The following is a 26,643-nucleotide window of genomic DNA, read 5'->3' as shown; positions in this document are numbered from 1 at the left end:
GGGGCAGTGGTTCCGGTGCCAATGTCTTTACTCAGGACAGTGGGTCCGATGTGCACAGGATAGGAGCACCTCCTCGCTCTCTCTTTCCCGGCCAGGCTACGGCACAGGCCCACCTCTGCAGTATGGTTGTGGGTGTTCTTCCCATGCTGTTGAATTACTCCAGTCGGCAGTGAAAGGCTTCCCGAGATGTCGCAATCCTACGATGCATTTATTTGCGTTTTTGGGTAGATTTGCAGGTTAATGATGCAGGATAACTGTAGGATTATTCAAGCGACCGAAGGAGCTCGCTCAGAGCGCAGCCATCTTCAGGCGTGGCTAGCTCCGCCCCCCGTTTCTTCTTCTACTTACCTAAAGGTTTGGAGCATGTCTTCGATCTGCTGTGGGAATAACCTCAAGAGCAGGACCGGGACCTGCCCTTGGACATCAACCAGTAACAACATGGAGTCTTGCTATGTTTCACAATCAACAGCTTCACTTCCCAATCCTGGATGACCTTGAGGTGCATCAAGGTACAACCACAGCAGGGCTTGTGATCCAACTCAAGGTACCACAGGCAAACCACGTGTCAGTCAGTCCCTGTAGATTTGGATGGTGGCATATTCCATTGCATACAGTAGAAAACATTTTGAGAAAAAATGTAAAAATTACGTTCTCGAAAGAGATGAGGGGTAACTCCGGATCACGTCTGTTGGTTCGGGAAAGAACAATGATGTCAGCGCCGATGGGTGGCGCCTATATAGGGCCTTGCGTGCCACTTCCTGAGAGAAGTGACATCAACACGGAGTCACATGGTACCACCTCTTGATGCACAGGGGTACTGCTTGAGATTTTTCCAGATCCAGTCGGACTCCTGGGAGAGTATTCAAAAGGTGAGGAATCTGCTGTTAAAAGTCTCTACCAGAAACATTACATTGGAATAAGAATATGCAATGTTTTTAACAGAGTGACCTTGTGGATATTTATTTGCTCATTTAGTGTGATTAATAGAAACTTTTGCTAAGGAATGAACGATTTAATTCTTTCAGGCACAATCTACATAACCTTAGAACTGAATCCCATAGGACCCGTGTAATTCTTGGTTGTAATACATTACCCCAGTCCAGTTTGGGTATAAACAGTTCTATAAATACTAAAAAGGAAAAGACAGACACTGAGAGAAAGGGACAGAGGGTGAGAAACATAGTGAAACACGGACAACAATTAAATACAGACAATTAGTGAAAGAAACCACCCCAGAAAAGAGACCCCTTCGATGAATTGTGTCCCCATAGGTCTCAATAGTCAAAAAGAAATAATTAAACAAAGGAACATTCAGAAATGTCTACTGCTAATGATGATAAAAAAAATTCATGAGCAGTGGATGACTCTGTTAAGATTAACATGTGGTCCAACTCTTAACATGAGCGCGTGAGAGACGAATAATCACAGACACTGTAAGAGACTGCAAAAGAAAAACGATAAGAGAGAAATGTTGCTAGAGAAATAGCCAATAAAAGAAGCAGGCAGTGAGACACATTGTGAATGACATACGTAATCAAAGGTCTGAAAATAAAATATGCAGACAGCAAAAGATCAGGTAAAGATATTAAAACCTTGAGAAAATAGTGAAGGGGACATCCAATTACAGAGCGAGACAGAAGACGACAGACAGATAAACTGAAACAGGGAAAGAGAAAATAAATCTACTGAGAGACTGTAGATTCCAAAAAAGGCGGAAAGTAAGACATTGGTAGTGAAAGAGAAATTATCAAACAATACTTAGATGGGCCTCGAAAGAGATAGGATCGAAAAAAGAAGATGCAGACATTATTTATATCCGATATACTGAAAGAGACAGTAAGTTAAAGACAGTGGCAGGCAATTAAAGAGACAGATCTACAAAGAGTAAGATACAATGAAGGTGACAAACACTTGTTCACACATATCGTTTTTAAAAGTGATAATACACTGAGATTCCACAAGCTAGCGTTATATGAAATAGACAGAGACAAGGTGAGAAGCAAGGGGTAAAAGTACGAATGTGGAAGAAATGGGCGAACAATAAGCTAGATAGTGTTATGCTGAGAGATAAAAAGTCGGTTACAGAAAGACATCTCAGTCAGAGACAGGACAACAATAAATAATGAAAGAGCGTGTTATGGTGAAAGATAAAAATTCGGTTACGGAAAGACATTCAGACAGTGACATCTCAGTCAGAGACAGGACAGCAGAAACAACAGAACAAGATTCACATTAGAGAAACAGAAGCAAAGACATACACAGTGACCGATCCAGCGAGCGCAAAATACGGACAACAAAAATACAGCGAGTGATAGACATGTAATAAGTGAAAGAGATGGATAGGTAAAGGCACAGACATTTTCTAGTGATGGGCAATCAAAAATATCTTGACAGAAGAGTCAAACGGTATATAGTTGACTAAATTAAGCGAGGGGGGTAGCAGATGAGATAGAGGCGGCCATTAACAGAAGGCTATACGGCACGACATTGACGACAGAGAGACGGGCACGAAAATAGGAGCAGCGCTGAGAGCTTGAGAAAGTAAACACACAATGACGATAAGAGCGCGTGACAGCCTCCCTCCCCTCGCGTACCTCAGGGTCTTCCTGAACAGCCGTGGTCCTGCGGACCTTGGAGCCTGCATGCGATCTTCCTAGCTCACAATCTGTGCGAGAAGTCGGCGAAGCAGGGCAGAGGGTCGGTCGTTTGTTCTGATCTCAACTCCTCTGTATGGGCAGCGCGAGGAGCAAGCCTAGGTCTGCGTCCGCCTCCTAATCACACCTCTCAGAGTGAGTAGTGTAAGGAGCAGGGCTCAGGGTACCCCCTCCTTCTCTTTAATTACTGCTCCCTGCCAGGTCCTAGAACAGATCATAAGTAGCTTTCCGGGGCAGAACTTGGCATTCCTCAAAGGCATGCGTGGATTAAGGGAGGCCGGCCCGAACCAACTCTGAGACACACTGCCGAGGCTGCACTCACAAATACCCCTACCGCCACCCCCAACCCTCCCACTTCAGCGGATGATCAGTACATACCATGCCACATCCACGAATTTCAGGTCATCTCAAAGGACAGGTATGCAGTAAGGGTAGGCGGAACATTCATTACACTGGTGTAAATTTGTGTAATTACTGGAATTTTGCATTATGCTTCTGAGAAATTCCTCTCCCAGGAAAGGGAATTGGCTGCATCCAAGGGCCTTTTGCTGACTCTCTGGGCAAAATCACTGTTCAAAGGTGTACCACTGGAGAAAGGAGAGTGGACCCTTTCCAATGGTGCTCCTTACCTAAACATAGGCTGTGTCTGAAACTGTCCCTAAGCAGGAATCCTCCAGTAGCCACCACCAGGGATTTTTAATTGGGTGGGGGGGAGGGGTTGGGTTGACCACTCAAGAATACGAGAACACCCGCCCCCTAAAGAGGTAAACTAAAATATATGTTTCATAATCGTAGAGTCGGGGGTGAATTGCCCAGGACACTACTGAGCGCCCTCCCCTCAAGGAAGGAAAACATAGCAGACACCACGTGATAAAATTGTTGGTTTTGCTCCAGGGTCCTCACATCGCCCTCATGCACAAGTACTGCAAAGAGGGGCACCAGTGGAAAAGGAAGAATCTCCCTTTTACAATGGGGCCCTTCTTACAAGGATTTAACATTGGGATTACACCCACGCCGCCATCGCCGAGCAGTAATTTACCACTAGACACCAGGGAACTGTTTGTTTGGGGGAGTTAGACCCCCTAGCATAGGGGTAAATACCTCAGGGAGCAATAACATCTTGACCATTTTCCTTCCCTTGGGGGCGATCAGGCTCTAGCTATCCTCAATTGACCCACCATGAAAAGGTATATGGTGGCTTTCATTTTGGATTTGACTTTTCTGAGCCTGGGGGCCTTGAGACTCCACCCAAACGCCCCCACCCATCCCCCACAGGCAAATATAAAGTGCGCTCAAGACTCGTAATCCTATTTTGAAAGCAAGTCTTCCTTAGTTACCGCTTTGACTACTATTGTAATAGCATTTCGGTTTGCATTGATGTGCATGTTGCAAGCTGAAATATTTCTCTTTATAGGTTGCTTTTTGCCCTTTTTTGGACTTTTACCACCCGAGAACTTCGAGATAAAATCTTACAGTCACCGATTGCTGCCAGTTGTTTTTGTTGTCTCTATTACTTGTGTACACGCCTCTCACTTGCACTGCTCTGCATTATCACTTTTTGCTCGTATGACACACACACAGCATTTTCAATGGAATAACATTTCTACACAAACTCCTGCATTCTGCCTAGCAGACAGTATTTGCAGTAAAAGTTTTAGATAGGAAATAAACATGGTGTCTAGTTGGATGACTGCTGCCTAGGTCTTAAGTAAAAAATTAGAGGAGCTGATACTGAGACTGCTTCTGATGGAGAAGATCCTGGATCAGAATCTGTTGTTTCAGTTGGTGGCAATCCATCCAGTTCCAGTGAATCTGAAAAACATGGACATGAAGCACAGTAAGGCAGTCGAGATGTCCCTTCACAAGCAAAAACTGTGCAGCCGAGAGTCAGTGGCAGCTAGCCAGATTAGAGTGCAGGCACGTACCATAAAGTGAAACTGAGTAAGTATATCAGAATCATGCTCACTAGGCAGCTCCCCAATAGACTCCACCCTCTATTTCACCCTTTCACTCAAGATGCTAGAAGTAAAGTCAACAATGCAAATTGTTTCCCTACTGATGAGTTGCATTTCGAGCAAATTGTGCAGCAAATTTGCATGGCGAACAGTTTTTGAGGCAGAATGGAGCCACTCTAGGCCTCATTCTAGGGTACAACTGTGGTCTTCCACTTCACTGATGGAGCTGAGAAAACCTTGGGGCCTTACACTGCTCATGGGAATATTGTGCAAACCATCAGTATAGTATAACTGGTCTTCTCTTACGGTTTGGGTAATATAATACCCACCTACCCATCAGTCGTGAGCAAAGATTGCTTTTGTATTCTGGAGCATATACTGTATTTCAATGTGCACTGCAGCATTACTGCAGGAACCAGGGCCGGTGTTGGTGTTAGTGTTGGTGACGCCCAGTGCGAAAATTTCTGTTGTGCCTCCCAACCCGTGGTTTAAATTTAAAAAAATAAGTGCAGGTGCCCAAACCTTTTCTCAGGAGACTTCCACCCTTTCCACCACTGGCATTTTTTAAAATTTTTGCAGTTTTATATTTTGCAAACTCGACCCGAAATTATCAGAGAACACCATTTGTATTACAGATGGAAACACAGGGAGATTAAGTGATTAGCCCAGAATCACAGGATGTGTGAGCCTCCCGCTAGACTCCAACCTGGTTCCCCAGCTTCAAAGTCAGACACTCTAGCTGTTAAGCCACACAATGGTCCACCTTAACCAATGGCGGCACCACTGCCTGCATAGACTCTATCCACATTCAGGATGTACTCCTGATCTGGTTTGCAAAGTGCAGAGGTGGGGTCGATGCCTCTGAGGACATTTTGAAAAGTTTATTAAATAGTTCCTTTTATAGCACACATTCCACTCACATTTGCTGAAAAGACAGACTGAAAAAGCACACATCAAATATTTCAATACTTTCATTGTAAGAAGACAGCAAGTTGCGCGGGCAGTCTGACACGAGGCTCGCTTATCACATTCGTCTGATACACTATGGACTGCATGTCATGCAATCGGCCGTGCAGTCTCACTGGCTGTTATTCTTACTTATAAACACAGTGCCCCATTACACATTCATACATGCACAATGTCTGAAACACATACAATGCAGTTATACTGAAACATAAAACATAATTTGCTACTTTTATAGCTGTACAGAAATGCCTGTTACACATTAAGCCATACACACAATTTGCTAATAAACACAAAGGGCACCACACCTATTCTTGCTGGAATTAATTGGAGTGTGTCGAAGTCAAGGCGCAGTGTGGCTAAAGATTAAGAGAACTACTCCAAGCAGAGTACCCCCAGTCGACGGAACATAGAGACATCTTTAAGCAGTTTAAAAAAAAAAGGAACTTTAGACAGCCGAGAAGACAAGCGGTACAGGTAGGGAAATAGGGCCAGAGCATGTTCCCTCTCACAACACAACACAACACATTGTAGGCGCCATAACCACCGCACGTGCGCTCTGAAATCAGTCTTATAGTGCACATAGCATCGCACACAGCTCGTCCCACAGAGCTCACCCTCCCCAATTTCCGTTAACCAATCGGAGGTAGGCAAGACTGAGACGCGATGAAATGCGGTGTTGATTATGACGTCACCAGTCATTCGCCAAAGCCAATGGTGTGAATGCTGGAGCAAGTATGGGCAATTACATCGAAATTTATTTTTTTCCTACTGGTAATATGGCCCGTGACAGGAGCAGTATATGCTAGTGCTGAAAAATACATTCTGGCAGTTAGCACAAATTAAGCACTGCGCACCCCACGGAACTCTGGGGATTTTGTTTATGCAATCTGACAGCACATTCCATTCCAACTCACAATGGTGCGTGCTTTCGGTGTACATGCGCAAATGTTGCCCCCCAAAACATGGCGCCCGGTACGACGGCACCGCCAGCACCGTCCTAAAGCCGGCACTGGCAGGAACATGCCAACCATGACAGATTCAAAATGTACCCGTTTATGGAACGTTTCTCTGGCAAGTTTCCTCTACTGGAGAATGTAGCAGTGGACGAGTCTTTAATCCTTTACCAAGGTCAGCTGCTGTACAGACAGTATATATCAAACAAGAGAGCTCGGTACAGCATCACGCTTTTCATGTTGTGCAAAAGTTCCAATTATTATGTATACAGCATGAGTGTGTATATTGGATAGGACTCCACAGTAAAAATCCTGCTGGTTGCCTTTCCTCTTTAAGAATTAGTGGGAAGATTGTGTGGCATCTTTCTCAATCACTCTTTCATGAGTTAGAACCGTTATGTGCACAACATTTATTCAGGAGTTCAGCTGTTCAATAAGCTGTACAACACAGGCCCTGTGGCTTGTGGTACAATTTAAATCACCACAAGGGATTCACTCAGCAGCTTGATTATAAAAAGCTCCAAAAGGGTCAGCGCAGGGTGTTGTGATGCAACTACCTGCTAGATGTGAAACTGTCCAAAGTACATGTGCTCTCAACAATTCATGCTGTAGGGACGTCTTTCATCACAATTTGGGGTCAGTTGTCAGAAGAGCACAAGCCCAATTGTCTACAAGTACATGGATGGGGATGTCAAATCTGACCAGCTACTTCAACCATATTATGCAACTTGTAAAAATCACAAATAGCACAAGATGTCTATCTACCTGATACACTTGCCAATGAACAATGTCTGTGTGACTATCATGTCCATGCCTTGACTTTATGAGTTGGCTGTTATTGTGAGACTTTACTACTGTAAAAGCAATAGCCTCTATTTCAACAGTTGCAGATGGCATTGCAAAGCCACGGATGCAACACTTTTCAGATCAAGAGCTTGTACTTGTCAATGAAAGAGGCAAACGTTAATAGTACTATCCTTAGAGTCCATCTCAGCTAAGCCTGTGAATTCCAACTTGCTTCACCTAATACCACACAAAAGTGAAGTTCTGGGAAACTGACTTGAAGTGAAGCAGTGAATTTAAAACTTAATGTGATTTTAAATGGCCATGAATGGATACATACTTATCATGGTCCATTACTTAACTTGTTTATGATGCCTATCATTATTTTATCACAGTTCTCACCCAAACAATTACCAGAATACATGCCTATCTGCTTCCTAAATTAGATTTGAGCCAATTGGTGTTCAACGACTCCAGTGAATAGGTGCACATAGGTCATACTTGTGGCCTGCTTGCCATCTTCATCCTCTGTGAAAAAGTAGCAGATGTTCCATTCATCATGTTACAAGTGCATTATAGTCAATGCACTGCACTTAACAGTAGATGAGACATCTGCCATGTTCTGACGGAGTGACCATTTTACCAAACTTTAAGGTATTTTTGGCCCGATTTATATATTGGCGGTATGTATACTCTGTTGCAATGGCGACGGAGTATACATACTGCCAATATAAAGATCCGTCTACTCAACTGAAATGTGGGCGAACCTTCAATTTGGCCACAGCAGAGACAACTCTGTCTCCGCTGTGGCCAAACTTCTCTGACAGCCCTGGGGAGTAAAGGTCGTCGGAAAATGGCTACATGTCCGACCACCCAATTTGGATATGTAACTCCAACAAATGATGGACGGAATGCTGAATGATTCAAACATTCTCCCCCAATCAGGAGATCTAGGTTAAATCCATCGTTCTTTTGTCCACTGCGCCACCCCAGTTTGGACCCAGCCATGTGCAAATCAGTCTTGACCCTGTGCCTCATGGGAACAGTCCAGACCAAACTGCCAAGCCTGGGCCTCCCTGGACCGGAAACAAGCATCCTGCGACCGGTTTCGGGGTATATCACCCATAATCAGCCAGGCTAGCTTGAATCCAGCAGCACAGTGAGCAAGGGACCCACGTCTGGGCATACCCGTATCACTTAGGGCAAAAAGTGTAACTGCAACAAATGATGGACGGAATGCTGAATGATTCAAACATTCTCCCCCAGTCAAGAGAACTGGGTTAAATCCATTGTTCTTTTGTCCACTGCGCTACCCCAGTTTGGACCCATATGGCTGGGTCCAAACTGGGGTGGTGTGGTGAGCAAAAGAATGATGGATTTAACCCAGATCCTTGTGACTGGGGGTAAATGTTTGTATTGTCCAGCATTCCGTCAATCTATTGTTTCTTTTACATATGTCGCCCTAAGTGGGAAGGATATGCCCAGAAGTGGGTCCCGTGCTCACTACACCACTAGATTCAAGCTAGTCTGGCTGATGAAGGGTGATGCCCTGAAACCGGTCCCAGGATGCATGTTTCCAGTTCAGGGAGGACCTGGTTTCACAGTTCGGGCTGGACTGTTCCCACAAGGAACAGGGTGAAGACTGATTTGCATATGGCTGGGTCCAAACTGGGGTGGTGTGGTGAGCAAAAGAATGATGGATTTAACCCAGGTCCTTGTGACTGGGGGTGCATTTTTGCATTGTCCAGCATGACATCCATCAATTGTTTCTTTTGCATGTCACCCAATTTGGATGGGCAGACATGTAGTCATCTTTTTACTGTTCCCTACTGCCAGGAAAAACTTGGGAGTAAGGAACAGTAAAATCATTATAATGCCCACCCCCATACCCTCAGCAATGGGAGAAGCCTCCCATTGCGAGGGGAGCGTTACTTTCTTTTCTTTTAAGAAAGAAAATCAAGTTTCAGGATTTGTTTTTTTGCAGAATCCCATTGAGCTGTACAACATCTATGCGAGAGGAACCAGAGTGGGCAGACCCTCTACCACATTCTCGCAACTGGCAGAGCTACTGGACAAGAGCCCCATACAATCAAGACTAATAATAGCAGGCGATTTCAACACTACATTCGAACCTCTAGACAAAGCTGACATAGCAGGAATGAGCAAAGAAGACCTGAAGTGGATGGTACCTCCCTTAGACCTTCCCCCAGTTAAGAAATGGACGCAATTGGTGCTCCAAGTAAATGCCTTAAACATAGATCATGGACTAAGGGCTGCGAATGAGAGAAAAAAATCACAAACAGTCTTGGTGTGAACACCTTTAACAGGACAAATACCTCTCTCGTAGCAACTAGATTTTACTAGACCTGAGGCCCCGGAGAAACGTAGTCGATATGATTGTGGGTGATACATCTGACAGCGACCACAACCCACTCTGTTTAAGTATGAAACCAATGTGGGGTGGTAATGCCTATAAAACACCATTCTTGAGTATTTCCAAGGAAGTTTTTCCCTCTAATGATTGCCGTAGATTAAAATGGCGACGGTAATCCTGCATGAAGATAAATTGGGGCATGCAGCAAGAACTAGCGGTAGGCACACTTGAACTACGATCCCTTGTCCAAAGTACTGGAGGAATGGCTTAAGTAGATATTGCCCACTCTCGCCTCTTTGATCGATTAAGCACCTACTTCATGGCACCCGGGTGCAAATCATGGGCCAGTATCCCAAAAGGGGACTCAGCTTCCTGGTACACAAAGGATTGTAGAAAGGAGTGCTCAAATTTAGCCTCTTCCATTAAATATAAGGACAGCGGATTAATTAGAGCTGCTAGAAGGGGCTTCAATGCAGTCCTACACCATGCAAAGAAGACGTGGGATGAACTCCGTTGGCAGCATTTAAAGGAAGCCTGTGCTGACAAAGATACTAAAACATTTTGGTCCTTGTTCACCTGGGGTGACGAGACAGGGTCCCAATCCCCCCCCCCCAAGTCACATCACAGCCCATGCCTGGTACGATCACTTCACCAAAGTTCTACTCAGATGTTGCTGACTCGCCCCCTATGGAGGATGCTGTTTGCCCTGCTTCCCCTGTCCAACCCCCAAGTGACAATTTTTTCACCCTGAGTGAGATTCAGGATTCTATTGGACAAACAGCGCAGCCTAAAGCCTCAGGGCCAGATGGCATTCTGGGGGGACCTTTTTTTTTTAAATCTGACATCTCTAACTGGGCTTGCTACATTTTACTTCTTGCAAACGCCGTAGCCAGTGGGGTCCCAGTCCCAGGGTCCTGGAAGGAGGTGGAGTTGGTCCCCATATATAAAAAAGGGGATAGAGGACAGCCCTGCAACTATAGGCCTATTAGCCTGATAGACACGTTGCAAAAAGTTTTTTGCAGAGCCCTCCTATCAAAGATCCAGATATGGCCGGACGACAATGCCATCTTATCATAATTTCAAGCAGGCTTCAGAAGGAAGACAGGGACCATTGATCAGGTATTCCGCCTTCCGCTTCTCTACTGGAAAGTCGTGGTGATTGGCCAGGGCAGCCTATACCTAGCTTTTATTGATTTAAAGACTGCCTTTGACCAAGTGCGAACAAAGCAAACACAAGGAGATGATGGAGGGAGCGCTGAAACTTTCCAGACACTCACGCCCAGTCACAATGAATAAAGGCTCAGATCTCTGTACTGGGGTAAATGTATGACAATGTTCTGCATTCTGTCCATCTATTGTTCTTTTTGCGTTTGTCATTCCGAGTAGGACGGGTATGCCCAGACGTGGGTTCTGTGCTCTTCATGCCACTGGAGTCAAGCTATCCTGGCTGATGAGGGGTGAAACCCCGGAACCGGTCCTAGGATGCTTGTTTCCAGCCCAGGGAGGACCTGGCTTGGCAATTCGGGCTGGACTGTTCCCATTGGGCTCCGGGGAAAAAGACTGATTTGCAAATGGCTGGGTTCAAACTGGAATGGCACGGGGAGCAAAAAAACAATGGATTTAGGCTCAGATCTCTGTACTGGGGTGAATGTATGACAATGTTCTGCATTCTGTCCATCAATTGTTCTTTTTGCACCTAGTTCCCAGGCAGAAGCTTTGACATGTGCTTAACGACATGGGAATCCCGGCACCAATTCTTAACCTGACTATTAGTCTGCACAAAGAAAAGTTTGCCCGAATACGATGGGGCACGCAGGGGAAACTCAGAGACCGCATTCCAGTCAGCAGGGGAGTCCACCAAAGCTGCATTTTAGCCCCTATGCCTTGTCCCTGTATATGAACAGAGTTCGGATTTTCTTATCACAAAAGCCCACCGCTTCTCCATCCTTAGGCGGGGAAAAGGTAACAACCCTCCTATTTGCAGATGATACCCATCTGATGTCAAAAACCCCGGCAGGGCTTCAGTCATTACTACACAGATTTAAACCCCTCTGTGATACATTGGGACTAGTAATAAATACCACCAAAACTAAATATATGGCTTTAATCCCCACAAATCATACAAAGGCAATCCAATCTTAGGAGGGACTCCTCTGGAAAGAGTTAGCACCTTTGACAATTTAGAAGTCAGGCTCGCTGAGAAAATGACCTGGAAACCCCACCTAACACAGATGGTGCTGAGCCATAAGCGTGTCACAGGGGCATTAGGGAAAGAACACCGCCCCTCCCACAGCATACCTGTTGCTGCCGCTCTGCAGGTTTATGACTCAAAAGCTGTTAGCTCTGCCTTGTATGGGGCTGAGCTGTGGGGCTTTGAAAAGACAACCAAGCTCACTAGATCAGAGCACAAATTCTTAAGGAATCTAGTGATGCTGCCCCAAAGCACCCCACTTTCTCCTCTAATGCCAGACATGGGACAAAGCCCTATTAGTGACATTGTTAGGCTCCGTGTAATCACTACGGAGAGCGGGAGATAGTCAAATCAGTGGCACTCTCCCACTTTCAATATGCATACACGAGCAACTGATTAATCAGAGATTCTTATGGGGAAATATCTGGTTCCCTATTGTGTCAGGATGTCAGGTGTTACCTCTGCTTAGTCCTAAATATTTAGAAGGGTATCCAAAGATACTGGAGTAGATTCCTCACTCACTTATCGTGACATGCTTCATCATCGGCACCTATCCACACCCTCGTAAGGTGGTACTACCAGGGCAGTAGAGGCACTGCACAAGCACTTTACTGAAACAAAGTAAACATTTTCCTAAAATGAACTGTTTTTACTCCTATTATGATAGGCGGGCATTTTTAATGTGTGCAGGCTGGTCTAAACCTTAAGTCCCAGTTGGTTCTATCATTGGAAGAGAGTGCCTCAAGTGAAAACTGGACGATGGACTGTGCTCCGATAACCACTCAATTGCTTGTACATTGTAAAGATGCTGTCTCTGTACAAAGATACAATTGTGTGTATTCTAAGGCATGTTCTTTCGAGTTGTTTATATTTTATATCTTTATATCATATTAAATGTCTGTTTTGCTTATTCGCCTTTATGACGCGAGTTGTCGAAATAAAGCTTATACAACAAAAACAAAAAGAATACTGTGTGCTGAGGCCAACAGTAAAATGCATTGACAGGAACCACCATGAAAGAGGTTCCTGCCAATGCCTTTATAAACTAACACAAGCTAGGTGGTCATTTATAAATTTGGCAGGTGGTCATCCACCAGGTTAACGGAGCAATTTACTCCGTTGCCGTAGTGGACCCACAGGCCATTTGCCAGAAAAAAAATCAGGTTCTTAGTCTTCCTGGAAATGCCTTTTAGGGAACTTAGAAGAGTTGGCCCCAGGATGTTTACAGTGGTTTTCAAATGTAGATATATTCACACATTGTGCATGAATTGGTCAAAGCCCACAGGACACCCACTAACCTACAACCACTCAACAGAAGGAGCTGTATTTGACAGTTTTCACTGCATTTTTGGCAGTCACATTGACAGTCAGGAACCATATTCTACACGAGGAGGGCTCCTACTAATAAGCATAGAAGAAGACAAGAGAAAGACAAGTTTCCTGAACCTAAGCAGGCTGCTAGGGGGAAGCGTTATTAACGCTTCACCTGGCTACCATCGCAACATTAGTCAAAACTCATAGTGAGACAAGGACATGAAGTGATAGTCAAAGCTTTGCCTAGACTTGTTTTCACAGGGATCTCATAAAGGCAGAAGAAAGATCACTGCACTCAACATTACCCACATAGATTATACTACAATCACATACATCTCCAAGCGTGCCTAAAGATCTGCCTATAAACTCTCCACACTTGTGTACTATACAAATGCTAGACAACAAAAAAGGAAGTTCCCCAGTACTAGTTGGGATGATCCTATGATGGAGCAAGTCATAGTATGTGGGTGAGGGCCTACCTTCCTGCACAATTTTCTTTCTAGTACTTAAGAAAATAAAGCAACACACAATTAAGAGGGAAAAAGTAACGAGTACACTCCTGGTCAAATTTTAGGATGTGTGATGTATGTTTCATGTGGCCTATCAATGAGGAATGTTATACCATTCATCCTTTTCACACTTCCCTGACCATAACTAAACTAGTAGTTATGTGAGTACTTTCACTATTGGAGATGAAAGGATTGAAAAGGCACCTAAATGCAGTCAATGGTGACTTCAGAGAGGGTGCGAGAAACAAGTTCCTTAGAGACTATCTAGCTGCAGATTCCTTACCTCTGAATTTCCCACGTGTCAGGCTGGTTCCGGAAACATTTGCTGAGCAATACCTCTTGCGCGTGCTGTCAGGTGGCTCCATTCGGCTCCACGTGACGTCGTCCGCGTTATTAGTGTAGGTTATGACGTTGCGGTACCTATGTAGGTGACACCCAGGCGCGAGGACAGCAGTAATGTCAGTTTTTTCCACCCCAGAAATGCAGAGCCACAAAGTAATTGACGTAGTATGTGCAAAACTAGGGCCCTGAAAAGAGGAGTAACCCTAGCCCTACAACATTAGTCCACAATACGGGGAGGCATGGGTGGGGCTGTAAGGAATCGGCAGCTAGATAAGAGTATCTACCATATAATGTGTTACTGAAGTTAAGTAACTTGTTCATCTGATAGAGACTTCTAGCTGAACATTCCTTACCTTTGAATTAGATACCCAAACCATACCATCCCGGCGGTGGGTTGCGGACCAACATCTCAAACTAGGAAGTCCTGCAGGACCGAACGGGTAAAATGCCCATCCTTGCAGACCTGACTGTCCAGGCAGTAGTGTGTAAAGCTGCCCATGTTGCTGCCTGACAGATGTCCAGGACTGGGACACTCCGAGCCAAGGCCGATGTCGAAGCCTTTCCCCTGGTGGATGGGCCCTTAATCCCTCAAGGGGCAGCTTCTTTGCCAGGGCATAGCAGATTTTGATGCTGAGAACGACCCAGCGAGAGATGGTCCTTTTCTGCACTGCCATTCACTTCTTAGCTCCAACATACCATACAAAGAGTTGGTCGTCCACCCGGAACTCTTTTGTGGGGGCAAGGTAGAACAACAAGGCTCCTTTTGGGTCGAGTTGGTGTAGACGCTCCTCCTCTTTAGAGCAATACAGGGAAGCAAAGAAGGTGGGCAACGTGGTGGATTGACCCAGATGGAATGGGGTCACAACCTTTGGTAAAAAGGAAGCCCTGGTGCAAAGCACCACTTTGTCTGGACAAGAAATCAGATAGGGAGGCTTGCAAGATAACGCTTGCAACTCACTCACCCTCCAGGCAGATATAATCTCCGCTAAAAAGGCTGTTTTGATGGCCAACAGCCGGAGGGGACACTTACGCAAAGGCTCAAATGGAGCACACATTAGGTAGATGAGCACCAAATTAAGGTCCCACTGTGGCAAAACCAAGGGTGTGGGTGCAAACAAGTGAGTCAGCCCTTTTAGAAACCTATGTACAATCGGAGACTTAAAGAGAGAGGGTTGGTCTGGCAGCTGCAAAAAAGCATACAGAGCAGAGAGATAACTCTTGAGAGTTCCCAAAGCAGAGCCCTGCTGGACAAGGGTCAGAATGAATGAAAAGACAGTGGAAATGGAAGCAAAAAGAGGGTCAATAGACCTTTCTGTACAGTATAATATGCATTTCTGCCAACGGCAGGCATATACCGCCTTAGTGAAGGGACGCCTGCCCGCCAAAATAACGTTACATTCTTCGGGAGGAAGATCAAAAGCCATCAGCTGCCGCAGCTCAATCTCCATGCATGGAGGGGCAGAGTTGGCAGGTTCGGGTGGAGAACCCTCCCCTGCTGCTGCGATAGAATATCCTTCCGAATGGGCAGCCTGATCGGAGGAACAATTCTCATCTTCAGAGGCTCTAGATACCAGACTCTCCTCGCCCAGTCTGGAGCCACAAGGATGACTTGGACCCAGTTGTTCCTGATCTTCTTCAGAACCCTGGCCAGGAGTGGTATGGGCAGAAAGGCGTACAGTAGGCCTGAGCTCTACTCGCGACAGAAGGCGTTGCCGAGCGATAGGCGCCTTGGAAACTCCAGCGTGAAGTACTGCTAACACTGCATGTTCTCTTCAGAGGCGAAGAAATCTAACCAAAGTTCTCCCCACTGCTGAAAGAGACCTTGCGCCACCTCCGACTGGAGACACTATTCATGATCCGCAAGGCATCGACGGCTGAGTTCCTCCGCCCTGGCGTTCAGAAAACCTGCCAGGTGTTGAGCTACCAGGGTTATGCCCTGTTGTTCCAGCCATGTCCAGTGATGCAGGGCCTCTCGACAAAGGATTGACGACCCCACCACGCCCTGCTTGTTGCAGTACCACATAGCGGTGGTGTTGTCCGTGAACACCTGTACTAGCTTCCCCATGACAGAGGGAAGAAATGCTTTTAATGCCAATCAAAACGCTCGGAGCTTCAGCAAATTTATGTGGAGCCCCGACTCCGCCAGAGACCAGTGTCCCCTGATCTACACCTCTCCCAGATGGCGGCCCCATCCCAGAAGTGACGCATCTGTCAAGACTGTGAGATTTGGTTGGGGAAGAGAGAGGTCTGCCATTGACCCAATCGTGGTTCGTCAACCACCAATGCAGATCTTTCGCAGTTCCTTCTGAGATCTGAACCACATCGGTCGGATTTCCCTGATGCTGTGCCCACTGGAACTTCAAGTCGCACTGCAGAGCCCGCATACGCCACATGGCATGCTTTGCCAACAGGATGCAGGAAGCCATGAGGCCCAATAGCCTCAGAGTCAGTCTCACCGAAATCCAGGATAGAGGCTGAAACATCGGAATCACAACCTGAATATCTTGGATCCACTGTTTGGGGATTTAGACCCAAAACTGAACTGTGTCCAGAACAGCTGAGGTGAAAGGGAATGTCTGAGAAGGAGTCAGGTGTGACTTCGGCAAATTTATAGAGAACCCCAGCGAATGCAGGAGGTTTGCCGTAGTCTGAAGATGGGAGACGACAGCCTGGAGCGAGGACGTCTTCAACAGCCACTCATCAAGGTAGGGGAAGACTGACACCCCTAACCTGCGTAGATGAGCTGCGACCCGTCAAGCACCTTGGTGAACACCCAAGGTGCACTTGTAAGGCCAAAGGGAAGCATGGTAAACTGAAAGTGCTCGCGGCCTACCTTGAACCGCAGGCAACGCCTCTGGCCCGTCAGGATGGGGATGTGAAAATACGCATCCTGCATCCTGTCATCTAGGTCTAGGGCAGACAAGACCTGAGTTAGAGTGAGCATCTTGAATTTCTGCTTCTTGAGGAAGAGATTGACGGTTCGAAGATCCAAGATTGGCCACAACCCTGTGTTCTTCTTCGGAATCAGAAAGTAGCGGGAATAACAGCCACTGCCTTCATCTGAAACCAGGACTCTTTCTATAGCTACCTTGGCCAAGAGAGCTGTATCTTACTTCTGGAGCAATTTTAAATGATCCTCCATTAAGCCATTTCTGATTTGGCAGAATGGGAGGTGGAAAAGAAAGGAAAGGCAGAGAATGGCCCCCCTGAATGATCTGCAAGACCCACTTGTCCGATGTTATGGACCTCCAGTGGGGGAGATGATGATGGATTCTCCTGCCAACTGGAGAGGTGTGGTCTTGCAGAGTCACATTAGGAGTGTTGGGAAGCTGCAGCTGCCGAGGGCAGGGTAGCTGACAACTTCTGGCTTCCATTCCTAGGCCGGAATGAACCACGTCCAAGTCCCCACCCAGCTTGGGAAGCCTGCGCAGGACGGTGGCTGGGATAGGGCGGACGCGGCCGGAAACCCCTTCCGTTACCACGAAAGGGGCAAAAGGTAGACTGGCCACGAGGAGTTTAAGAGAGGCTCAAGCAGCATCTGGTAGTAGCTCAAGAGTCCTTGAACCTCACTAGGGCCGAATCTGCCTTTACCCCAAAAAAGGCGGGTTCCATCGAAGGGCATGTCCATCAGATTTGCCTGGACATCATCGGAGAAGCCAGTTGTCCTAAGCCAGGCGTGGCGTCTGAAGGCCACTATTGGGGAAATTGATCTAAGAAAAAATCACAAAGAACCTCCCAGATGACCTATATTTCTTTAATGCAGGCCGACATCAGCTCTGCGGGGCTCTCCACAATACAAACTCCAATATCAATATCCTTTTTTTGTTATTAAATTATTCCATTCTTTATTTTATTCATATACAAAAAAGATAAAAATTCACGTCTTTTTAGTAAGAAAAAATGCTTTACATGATTTTTCTTATTTCCAGTTTCGTCAGTTGTAATACATCAATAATACATTAAATGTTCATCACAAACAATCATTTCATGATATTATCACAAGTCCCCAAAATGCTGACCCCACTTACACACTCCCTAGCATACCAGACATTCTTACTCACTCTTTATACATAATCTATACCCAACCAGTTCACATACACCAAAAGGTCATGGTAAGGACAGATCACAGATAGTCTCCTTGGGTAGGTTGAGGTTGGGTATCTGACACCCAGTTCAACGTACGTCAATAAGCACTTCGTTAAAGGGTAAAAGGGGTTCTGAGGTGGAAGACCCAGGCTGAAGCACTTCAGTCAGGAGATTAGTACTGACCTTCAATGAGGGCAGCTCCAGTCCAAGGACCTAGGCTGTCCTCCCCTTCCTCCACAGCCACAGTTGGCAGAGACAGCATGCCAGTATCTGGTGAAGTGTCCAGTCCACTGGCTTCCCCTAGTTCCCCATACCAGTCCAACTGCTCTGCAGAGTTATCCTGGTGTTCCAGATGTTCCATAGACACCTCCCATTACTCTCCCAGACCTAACACATCGACAAAGTGTTCAGTCGACAACATGGAACCACTGGGTTGAATAGACTTCGGAATCTGTGTCAAGCAATGTCGTTCCAACTCTGTGTCATCGGGGATAAGAATGGGGCTGGCACCACTGATGAACATTGGCAGCTCCGTAGGCACCAACTTCGGGTACGACGCTGGGGGAGGTCGCGGTGGCACGACCGGTGTTGACCCAGATCCCTTATCCGAATCTCTGAGGCCCCACGGGCTCCATGGCTGGAGCCGATGGCGTTAAATCCGATGGAGCCCCTTCTGACCCCACGGGGCCAAAAGCCTCTGCAGAGAGGTCAGCCCCTTTCAAATACACAGCGCATGGCCTCGTAGAACTCCTTGATCTGAGCGAGGGTCGCTCCGGCTCCTGGAAAAGGCAACAGGCGCAAAGTCGACCCTGGCTCTGGGGAACCGTGCCTACAGCATTGGTGCTCCTTACCTGCTTCGTCGACGGATGACAGTCAAGGTGAAGAAGTCCGCTTGGACTTCTTCTTCTTGTGCCTCCTCCCGAGTGTCCCGACGACCTCAAGTAGGACGAAGAGGACTTTGGGCTCTGAGAGCGGTCCTGTGACCTCCTTTTCCTTGAACAAGACCGGGACCTCAGTGGAGTCTCGCTCAACAGTTTTGGCTGTCGGGCCGCAAGGAGCTTCAAAGCCCGCTCCCGTAAGTCTTAGGAGCCATGGCCCGACAGTTTGAGCACAACTTCGGATCGTGGTGATTCTCAAGACACCACAGGCAGACGAGGTGAGGATCGGTGACCAAGATCGTACAGGGACAGGCCCGCACAGTTTAAATCCTATCTTCCTCAATGACATCCTTCACACACAATGGAAAAAGTCTTGAAAGTCGACAAAAAGCCTGTCAAAAAAGCTACAGAGGGGTAGCTCTTCCCGGATCAGCGCATAACTGGTGCTTAAAGAAAAGCACTGAAGTCAACGTGCCTGAGTGGTGCCTATATAGGTACCGCAACGTCATAACCGACGCTAACGCCACCGTCATGCGGAGCTGAATAGAGCCACCCGATGGCGGGCGCAAAGGGTAGTGCTCAGCAAAGTTTCCGGATCCAGCCTGACGCCTGGGAAATTCAAAGGTAAGGAATCTGCAGCTAGAAGTCTCTATCGGACTGTAGTATTTGGGCTCAGGGTTGGTAGGCACCAAGGTAAACCTACCAACCCAGACATTTCTGAAAAACAGACACTCAGGTAAGTCTGAGGTGGTGTGCCAGGCATAGACCCGTCGACATTTTCGTACCCAGTTTGCATTACAAACATCACATTTAGGCTGTCATCAGAAGAAGTGTAGGTATGCTGGGTGGTAGAAATGTCGTTGATACCTGAAGACCTGGAACCTTCCCTCACAGAAATGTGAGAAATAGCTGTGATTTTAGCCAAAGTTTGAACTTGCTGGGAATGCTATATAAGAAAATGTAGTGGGATCCAAGTCAGACCACCCGGAAATCTCATGAAGGTTTAGTTTTCAGAAATGTCAGGGTTTGGTAGGTTTCCCTGAGTGGTGGCCAAGTCCTGACCCAAATACTGCAGCTGTTCACATCGCCTGAATGGGTGAATTTGAAAGGACAACATCTTCATGTTTCCTCGTTGTGTTTTGAGGTCTTTCCTGTAGCTGGCACAGCCACACAAGTCAGGTACCATTTTAGGGGGAACACAGAAAAATAGATTTTTTTATTATCAATTTAATTTCTCTGCAATTTTGGCCTCCAAATATAAGCTTGTATGCAAGAAAGAACAGATTTAGCAAAATTCACTGTGAATCGTATGATATTTTGGGCAACACAAAATTTAGAGTTGTACAAATAAACACTATTCCTAAAGTCACTATTCAACTGACAAACACTATATATACTTGTGATCAGAAGAGTCCGACTGATGCAACAGTATCATTACTTTGTTTTGGTCAAAATTGTGTTTATTCAACATGACCAAGCAGAATCACAATACAATAAGTTTCCAAGAGGTTGGACATTGAGCGCCCAGCCCAAGGAAGTATTTCTAAATTAAAGTCCTGTTTCTCTATAGATGGGGTCTTCATACCTCCCTCCCTGCAAGCAGGTCATGTTCCTTTTTTTTAAGACAATAGCAACAATACAATTACATGTAGACAAAACAAAGAAAAGAAGAAAAGAATAAAAAAAACCAGAAACAATCTCTCTATACTTCGAATGGGAATGAGGGTGACTGCGACATGTTAACCTGTACTCTCAACTGGGGGTGCGTGTAGTTGGCCCGGACCATGTTAATAAAACACTGGCCAAAACCGAAGTTTTGCATGGTTAGGAACAGAAACGACCAACCCACCCTGTCAAAGGCCTTCTCAGCATCGAGACCCACCAAGATCACCGGGATATTGAATTTAGAAACTTTTTCAATCAAGTGCACAGTTCTGCGGATATTGTCAAGAGTCTGCCTCCCCTTTATAACACCTGATTGATCAGGGTGGATTAGTATGGGCATTAGTGTATCAATTCACGCAGCCAGAATGGCAGAGAAGAGCTTGGCATCTAGGTTGAGCAGGGCAATGGGGCGGTAAGACGCACAGTCATGAGGATTTTTCCCCGGCTTAGGGAGAACCGTAATTGCTGCTTCCGCCATCGATTTGGAGACTGCTAACCCGTCTGCTATGGCATTGAACAGTAGAGTGAGGTGTGGTGTGAGCTCTGCCGTGAACATTTTATAAAATTGGGCCGTCAGGCCATCCGGCCCCGGGGATTTATGTAATTTAAGCTTTGAGATCGCTATCCTCACTTCTTCCTCGGTGATCGGTTCATTTAGCCGGTCACTATCTACTAGTGCAACCTTTGGGAGCTCCAGAGAGTCTAGGTATTGCTGTTGCTCTGCAAAATTTGATTGGGAGCCTGTAAAGAGGTCCTTATAGAAGCTCCCAAAATTGCGAGCCTTATCGACATCTCTGTGGGCCAGTGTACCGTCCTTATCTCATATGCCTCCTATATATTCCTGTTCCTGTTTCTCCCCCAGATGTGTTCCAACCTTCCCCCCGTGCGTATGATACCTGTCGCAGCCTAAGCAATGTGTGTTCCACCCTATTTGTGTATATTGCTTTAATTCTCTCTGTAGAATCCGTGTGGGCACTTTCTTGTATACTAGCTTGACTTTCTGCAGTTCATCCTCTAGTGCCACCCATTCCGCCACCCTCGTATGGTTTAAGATGAAGTTTAGCGCTATACATTTGCCTCAGAGCACAGCCTTAAATGCGTCCCAATTATTCTGGGGTGTGGTGACCTGAGAGTGGTTCAGCTCAAAGAACTCCTTGATCGAGCTTCTCAGTTCCTCCCTTAAAATCCTGTCCCTGGTCACCGCAATTGGGAAGTGCCACTTACGATGGGCTGTCCTCTCATGGCCCTAAGACAGAGTGAGAGCTATTAGGCTATGGTCTGATATGGTGATAGGGAGTATTTTCGCTGCGTCTAGATACCCTATGAGCGACTGGCTAATAAATATGTGGTCTAGCCTAGAACAGGTGGCATGCACATGGGAAAAGAATGTAAAATCTTTAGTCGTCGGGTATAGGGAGCACGAAGCATCCCAGAGACCCAGTGCCTGTATTTTCTCCTTGATGCTCTTAGAGAATATGCTGGCTGTCGCCCTCTGTGTACATGTGCTATCCATCTCAGCTTGCCAGACCAGATTAAAATCTCCCATAAGTATTGTCGGTCCCTCAGCAAATTCCCCCAATTGGTCTAACAACAAAATCAGGAAACCAGTTTGGCCTGTGTTGGGAGCATATAAAGATACAAACATACAAAATCGACCCCTCAATTTCCCCTTTACCATTACCATTCGCCCCTACCGATCAGTCTTAATCGCCTCAGTTTGGAACTGTGCAGAGCTGCAAAACAGCAAGGCCACATCTTTCTGCTTCGCAGTGGAGGATAATCTATAGATTATGGGATAGTGTCTGTGGCGTAAACGCAACTCATCAGATTTTTTAAGTTGTGTTTCCTGTAACGCGACGGCTTCAAATTGGTGGTCAGCGAGATACTTCCAAACTTTTTGACGTTTGAGGGGTGAGTTCAGGCCCTTCACATTCCAAGAGGCTTTTGAGACCATTATGTGAATTCCTGGGAATTAACCCTCTCAATGCGATATCTTCCAATGTGTGATGATCCCTCAGCCCCCCCCCTCGATGACCCCTGCGGTACATCCTGACCCTCCGCAAACAAGACCAAGTTGCTGCCTCCAGAAGGATGCGTCCTCCCTGCCCTTGCATCCACCACCAACCACCAGGAACCCCCCCCCATTTAACAAAAAAGAAAAGAAAACCCCCCAACCCCAAACTGGGTGGCCAATAGGCCACTAACCACCTCATTCTTGAGGAAACAGAGAACGCCAAATCCTGGAACAGCCGGCATTGGTGTCCCTGAAAGGCGGTTTCACCCTTCTTCCTCACTGCCTGTAAAATGGCCTCTTTGGTTTTAAACAAATGGAGCTTGACGAGAATGTTTCTGGTACGTCGCCGTTCACCTGCCTGTTCGGGGTCGACACGGTGGACCCTGTCAATCTTGACTTTCAGCTGACGTGGACTAAGAATCCCGGCAAAGAGGCCTTCCACAAAGGCTTCCAGATCCGGCTCCTCCGTACCTTCCTCCAGATCCCTAATGTGAATATTCTCCCGTCGGGACCGGTTTTCCAGGTCTTCGGCCTTTATGAGTGCCAGGTGAAGTTGGGTCTGGGGGTCTTGTTGCTTGTCCTGGAGTTGCTTTGTACGTGCTTCCAGCTCCTGAGTGTGTTCTTCCACCTCCAGCACACGGTAGCCCACCGCATCAACATCGTGTTGTATGGTCGACATACGTTCGAAGAGGTCTGTCTTTAGTTGGTCAAGTGAAGACCGCAGGTCTTGTTTAATTTCTGCGCACAGTTCGGTTTTAAAGTCTCTGAGGGTTGCCATCAGGTCATCTCTGGTTAGTGCCATTGCCCCTGGAGACAGCTCTTTGCCCTGCACTTGTCTCTTCTCTGCTGTCGGGAAGTAGGTGGTGACCTTGTTCGTCACTTTCTTCGTTGGCATATGTGCGGTTTGCTGCATCCGTTGCGTTTGAGCACCACCCTCCCCCGTCTGTAGACGCCTCCAGGGCACCAAATGGATGTGGGAGAAAGGGCAGTCACCAAGAGCAGTCCTTCTCCTCACTCGAAGTGCATGGCGGCTATCTTAAGGTCAGGCAGCAGGCATAAGTTGGAGCATCCTATGACTGCACACCTAGCTCTTGTTGTGGAGTTAGTAGCATCAGAAACTCTTAGCCTTACTCCTGGAGAAACCTTGCACTGGGATTTGAGGCCATGCTCCCATTCCTTAATGTACCGACCTGACAAGGCGCCATCTTAGGGTCAGGCCATTTGCAGCTCCCTCATGGCACCGGGCCTCCCCGCCTCCACGTGCACCTGTGAGGGGGGATCACTGTCCTGGCTGCCCCCTCGGGCGAGTCCACTGGGTCGCCCCGGCGTCGCTGTCGTCCGGACATCAGGAAGTAGCTGGAAAAGCAGACACCGGCACACCTGACTCCTCAGCCTCCGTGCATGCGTCCCGGGTCCGCAAAAATCACCTCCTGACCTCTCCCGGTAAGCTATGAGGGATGGGGGGTGCTCCGGTGCCACGTCACAATGTCTCTTTCGGTCGCAGCTCACCGCTGCCATCTTGGAGCCTCGGGGGACCCTCAACCCCTGAGCTCTCATAGACTCGGCCTGGGTCCTGTGAAGATTATCGGTACCAAAAGGCTCGTCATCGGCTGCTTTGGAGGTTCCGCTCCTTACATTGACCTCTGGAATGGTAAACAGTCGCGTAGGGGAGCTCCAAGCTTTGCGAGGCTCCGAAGCTGAAGCGGGTTACGTCCGCTAGTATCATTACTTTTTGTAAATCAACCATTGGTGCAAAATGAAACATTGCATGCTATTTCTATTTTTCATACATGTCCATTTGTGTTTAATCTCAGAGCTTAGTTTAGGAAAACCATGTGTTTTGGTGGAGTTGAGTTTGAGGTGGTAGATTGTCATCGTTTTGTCAAAAGTATGGAGACACTTGTTAAGTCTACAGAAGGGTAGGTTCTTAGGGTTTTCCAGTTGTAGGATAAACTCTGTATTTTATGCATAGTTGTAGCAAGTTAGGTTCAATATTGTGATCAGATCTAGTAAGGGATAAGACAGATATTAAACAGGAGTGGTGAAATGAATTAACCTTATGGGACACCCCAATGTGAGGAGTGGAGGATGAAGTAAATAGTGATTTTGCTACCATGATTCTCCAGGGCATGAGATGAGGTGAGATCCAGTTTACGATAGTTCCTCATATGTTTTCTGCTCTCAGTAGTATAGCCTGGTGGTGCATGGTGTGCATAGCGTCAACATTTGGTGGAAATACGTTCAAACAAATAACAAATGTGGCTGATTTGTACAACTGGCTTATCAATAAATTGGACAAACAAAGGCGGCGTGGCCAGGCGCCGAAGATGGCGGACGCGTTTTGATCGCTGTTAGACGGACCGGGAGGGTCGGCCGAGGACAAGGGGAGAGGTCTCCGGGGAGAGCCGTCTCCAGCGATCGTACAGACAAGTAACTTCCCCCCCACAGATGTACACCACACAAGGATAGGTTTTAACGCTCTTTATAAGCAGTTTCTTAAGGTACGATGGAATGGTACAAGGAGGTCTGGACTCCGGGGTCCCCTCGATTTTAGTCTCTGGGTTTGGGAAAGGGGGTAGCGGGACAGTCTGGTTACCAATCTGGTAGATGCAATGATGGATAGCTCACAATCCTCGAGCTTGGTGTTCTAGCTTGGACGGTCCGCGGCAGCGCCAGCAGGTCCCGGTGAGATGGTCGTTACACGGTCCGCGGCAGCGCCAGCAGGTCCCGGTGAAGATGGTCGTTACACGGTCCGCGGCAGCGCCAGCAGGTCCCGATGAAGATGGTCGTTACACGGTCCGCGGCAGCGCCAGCAGGTTCCGGTGAAGATGGTCGTTACACGGTCCGCGGCAGCGCCAGCAGGTCCCGATGAAGATGGTCGTTACACGGTCCGCGGCAGCGCCAGCAGGTCCCGACGAGGATGGAGGATGTAGAAGGCCGCGGCAGCGCCAGCAGGCAGGACGGTAGTTCACAAGGCAGGGCTACGGCAGCGCCGGTAGTCCGTCAAGGATGAGTTCTTCGCGGTGTCTCTCGACTCCAGGATACAACTACCTCCCTGCTCTGGAACTGCCCTAGTTATAGGTCTGGCGCCCTTTGATGTCCGGACCCTCGCACTTGGAGGTCGGGAGGTCCGGGATAAGGGAGTCCAGACACCCAGCAGGGGGTGGAGCCAGCGCCCGGGGGAGCTGGAGGGCGATCGGCACCTGGCGGGGGAGAGCCATCGACACTCCTTTCTCCCATCGACCTGCCAAGTGGTCCGTTCACCTCCTGGGTGGATGGTGGTGCCAGGATGGCGGGGCCTGGCCAGGCCCAGGGTTAGGGTCGAGCTGAGGCCACGCGGCCTCGTGGTGCAGTGTCCAAGATGGCGGCTGGTCCGGACGGGGGAGCCGGGAGTGGGTCGGCCCCATGATACACAGATGTCCGGGGGCAGGAGTTCCGTCTGGAGACGGGTTGCGGGCTGGTCCTGTGGGTCACACCTGGAGGGCCGGGGCTTGGGCCGTGTCATGCGGGGAGGGAGCAAGCCCTTCATGTGGCCTGTCCAACATGCGTCCCCCCCAGCTGAAGGCGGGGAGAGTCACCCATCCTCTTGGGGACTTTCCTCGTCGAGGCGGAAAAAGCGTGACAGGCCATCTGCGTTGGCGTGGTCTTGGCCCGGCCGATGTTCCACAGTGAAGTCCATCCCCTGCAGGGAGATGGACCAGCGCAATAGTTTGGGGTTCTCCCCCCGCATCTGCATTAGCCACTGCAGGGGTCGATGATCTGTCTGCACCCGGAAGTGGGTGCCGAAGAGATAGGGCCGGAGCTTTTTGAGGGCCCACACCACTGCAAAGGCCTCCCTCTCGATGGTGCTCCAGCGCTGTTCTCGGGCCAGGAGGCGTCTGCTAATGAAGGCCACCGGGTGGTCCAGCCCCTCGGGGCTCAGCTGGGAGAGGACCGCCCCGATGCCATGGTCGGAGGCA

General features: G+C 47.7%; 1 protein-coding gene across 5 annotated transcripts in view; it reads right to left on the bottom strand.

Moving 5' to 3' along the window:
* The window catches only part of LOC146789947 (anion exchange protein 2-like), a 2,390,686-nt gene that overhangs the window by 1,659,021 nt on the left and 705,022 nt on the right, over nucleotides 1-26,643 (bottom strand). The window contains exon 1 of one of the 5 annotated variants that reach the window (XM_085628248.1): nucleotides 2,595-2,745. The exons of the other annotated variants lie outside the window; for them this stretch is intronic. The gene's annotated coding sequence lies outside the window, so the exon portion shown is untranslated. Of the gene's footprint in view, nucleotides 1-2,594; nucleotides 2,746-26,643 lie in introns of those variants that run through there. 5 annotated transcript variants of the gene reach the window in all.

The sequence above is a fragment of the Triturus cristatus genome, chromosome 10 (assembly GCF_964204655.1).
Source record: "Triturus cristatus chromosome 10, aTriCri1.1, whole genome shotgun sequence".
Classification (NCBI taxonomy): domain Eukaryota; kingdom Metazoa; phylum Chordata; class Amphibia; order Caudata; family Salamandridae; genus Triturus; species Triturus cristatus.
The sequence above is the reverse complement of the archived record's forward strand: the minus strand, read 5'-3'. Positions and strand labels throughout refer to the sequence as shown.